The sequence below is a fragment of the Triticum urartu genome, chromosome 4 (genome assembly GCF_003073215.2).
Source record: "Triticum urartu cultivar G1812 chromosome 4, Tu2.1, whole genome shotgun sequence".
Taxonomy (NCBI): domain Eukaryota; kingdom Viridiplantae; phylum Streptophyta; class Magnoliopsida; order Poales; family Poaceae; genus Triticum; species Triticum urartu.
Window position 1 is genome coordinate 209,224,605 of NC_053025.1, and position 4,061 is coordinate 209,228,665.

A 4,061-nucleotide genomic window follows, 5' to 3' on the forward strand; every position below is an offset into this window, starting at 1 on the left:
GAGGAAACACGTGTCAGCTCACCCCTGGGACAGATGTCATCCACTCATGGGACCCAAAGCGCCTATGATACGTCGACACGTGGCGTGGCCCAATAGAGGCCCATTCCCATGAAAAGGCCGGCCCGTTTGACTTGGTCAAAAGGTGGCGGGACGGCCCATGGCAAGCCTGTTAATGGCCTGTTCGCATATAGCCCATTTACAGCCCGCTATCCTAGGGCCCGTTTACGGCCTGTCCGAATTAGGCCCAGTAGCGTCATCTGAGCCATCCAATATAATTCCAATACTTTTTAACTTCCGGCCCATGTATGGCCCATGACGTCTTTCGGCCCATAGGAGGCCCTTAGTAACCCTTGGCCCCTTAATGGCCCGTGGTAAAACTGGCCCGTAATGAATAGTGTATCACTTTATACCCATTAACAGCCCATTATTTTGTTGGGCCGTTTCAAGCCCATGTAATCTTTCGGCCTTCTCAGGGCCCATTTATTCTTGGGCTCATTTCTGGCATTCGGTTACTTATGGCCTGTTACTGTCATTTTCTGCTTGTGGGCCAAATTCAGCCCGTGGTTACAGTCGGCCCGTTTGTGGCCCGTTAATACGTTGGGCCGTTTTCATGTCGAAAAAAACCCGTTGGGCTGTTTTCATAGAGTTATCAAGTATGACCCATTAACGGCACGTTATTGTCCACGAATAGTACGGCCCATGATTGGCGAAATGATGATATGCCTCGTAGAAGGCACATGGATCCTACGGCCCGTAAAAGGCCAATGGATCGTATAGCCCGTAGAAGGCCCATGGATCCTACGGCCCGTATAGAAGGCCAATGGATCCTACGGCCCGTAGAAGGCCCATGGATCATACGGCCCGCAGGAGGCCCATGGTTACAACAGTCCATGTGTTGCCATGATTATTTTGGCCTAGTTTCCAAAAATAGGTTATTGTGGCCACTAGAAAAACACAGAAAAAGAACTGCAGTGACTACAAGTAAACAACTAAACAAGACAATAAGGAAATAAATAAGCAAGCAATTAATGCTAGCCTATTACCGCTATTACACATATTACTCCACTGGGCATCAAAGTTCACCACCAGTGCAAATATAGGGAACAAAGCAGCATATTACACACACTGGCCGTCAAAATTGGCCACCAGTGCAAATAAACCCGGCAGCAAAACAACAACATAACTGAAACAACTTTAGAAGAGCTCAAGAAACATGGTATCCACCATGCTGGCAATAAGCTTAGCAAGCTTACTAGCTTTGTCCTATTTGGCGCTAAAATCCTCCAACGCTTGCTGTTGCACCAGAAAGTATGCATCTGAATGCTCCAGGGACTTCCACAATCCTTCCGCTTCTTGTTGCAGCACAGTTGATCGATGTCTTTCAGCTTGCGGTTGAGATTCAAGAAACCAAACTGATTCAGACAATGAGTTTGAATAGCTTCTGCAAGCGGTAGTGGCTAGTAACTCGAACACTAAACCAAGACAGGACTTTGGGGTTGTCTCACTGTCTTCGAGATAATATTCCTTAGCTATTTTATCAGCTTTGTTGGAGACCAAAAGGATGTATCACTATCCTGAACCTTATCTGCATTACTTCCTTTACCATTGCTTAATAAGGCACTCTTCCCTAATATTCTGTCAGCATTCTAAAAGAAGAAACAAGCAGACACATAACCGGTTTAGCATGTACTAGTATATGAAACTCATTTCGGTGAACTAGTTCATTAGTAAGGTGGACATGATTAAACTACCAAGTCTTCTATTGCCAAGTACTAGTACATAATAAAAGCATCAAACAAACATATATCTATGTCCTATGGTCACTGAATTGTCTTGCCAAATCAAAATAGAGACACGGTTCAAATCATATAAGTTCAAGACAAAGCATCAGTGAAAGAATACAAAGCGTGGGAAACTACACGGAACAACAAGATTTCAGATGGGTACCACGGGTCTACATGTACAACAACATTATTAGCTCTGTTGTGATGCTAGTAATGTGCATGATATGAGAAGTCAACTGTATACACAATTGAAATTGAAATCAACAGAGCTATTGATAAGAGCAAGCCTGTTAAAGAAACATGCGTGAACATACCTGTTGTGCCTTTGGAGTTTCGATTGGATCCTTTAATTTAAAAATAAGTTTGTATGAGTAAATACAGTGATACAAGAGCAAAGCAGTATGCACAATAGCAATCATAGTTAAAAAAGGCGCACCTAAGTGAGCGCTTAAGCGCACCTAGGCTCTAGGCATTGGCGAAACGCATTGCGCATAACTACGCTTAATATGTGCATAACTGCGCATAAGCATGCGCGTTGGTCAGTAAAGTGCAAGGCGGTGGCAAAACGCACAATTAACGCCTAGCGCTTTTTTGATCTATGATAGCAATGGAATCTTAAATTAGAACAGTTCTTCTTCAGGTTTAGGCACTTGTTCTACATGAAGAGTACAATAAGACGCAAGAATATAGTACTTAAAAATAGAAAATGAGCTCATAGACCTTACCACATTCTTGGTTCGGGACCAGTACAGAACAATGCGTTCCCAGTCATCGTTCAGCAAATGTGTCTCAGGAGAACGTAAGGGAATTTGATGATTTTCTCTGTCGGTGAAGTACATTTTCTTCAGGTAATGCCGATACTGCCACCAAGCATTCTTGAAGATAGCAGAGGTATTAGAACAGGTTACCTCATCCCGAGTTTCCAAATCGGTCCTTCACTATAGAGAAAAACGGGAAAATTTGCTGTATTATAGCCATCATGGAGGTAGGATGCATGGCACAAAGCAAAGTAATTGCCATGAATAACATTACTTACACATAACTCCTGGACAAACACCTGCAACTGGCATTTTCCTTCATCTTCAGTATAATATTTCCAAGATATGAAGATACGCACATACGATTTAACAACATCAAATGCGATAGATGCTAAACTACTACTAGCTGGTTGTGCTTCCTCCACAGGAATAGGCGTACTAATTGGTGGAGTTGGGGTTTGCCGTGGTAGTACTGGCCCTTTGGGCAGTGGAGCTGCCTTACTAACTGCTCTTGTTTGCGAGCTCTATGGTGGAGATGGTGCTGTGTCAACAGGAACTGGGTTACTATCTGCTGGGGTTGGGGTTAGATTGGGTGAAACTGGTTCTCTGTCCATCGCAGTAGGGGTACAATCTGCGAGAGTTTGGGTTATGTGTGGTAGGGCTGGTTCTTGTGCATGTACAACCGGGGTGCTATCTCCACCAAGAGGTAGCACTGTTTTAGCTGGTTCTCTGTCCATCGCAGTAGGGTTACAATCTACGAGAGTTTGGGTTATGTGTGGTAGGGCTGGTTCTCATGCATGTACAACTGGGGGGCTATCTCCACCAAGAGGTAGCACTATTTTATTTGAAGACCGTGTTTTTAGTCTGCTAGATGCTGGCATCACGCGCTCCAATTCAAATGGCTGATAAACAGGAAACATAGTTGAATGTACAGACATTGTATGAGAGACAGATGCAATAGATAGTGTGGAAAAAAGAGGGCATGAAATAGTTGACATGTATATTGTTTAACTAAAACGGATAGCATGACATAATTTCACATATATGATGTCTATCTAAACTGGATAGCATAGCATAACATAATTCAAAGATATGATGAATAACTAAACAAGATCGCATGACATAATTCACCTACATGTTATCTAAGTAATCAGGATCACATCATTTAATTCACATATGTGATTTATATGCTAAACAGAGGGCATTAGATATGATGTCTGAACTAAGAACATGGTGTTGAATATTTTGTATATGATGTCTAAACTATGCAATGCAAGACACCATATGCATGATATGAGCTGTATAACCGTGCCAAGTTAGAGCATACACCTCGGTGGGGGAATAGGACTGGTCATCTGTCTCTGAATCCATCTCTGAGGAGCTATCGGGACTCAACAAGAGATCTTCTTCGACAGGTAGAACTGTCTGATCTGAAGGCCTTGTTTTCACTCCAGATTTTTCAATCTCCCACCCAAATGGCTGATTCACAGGAAGAGTAGTTTAATATACAAATATTGTC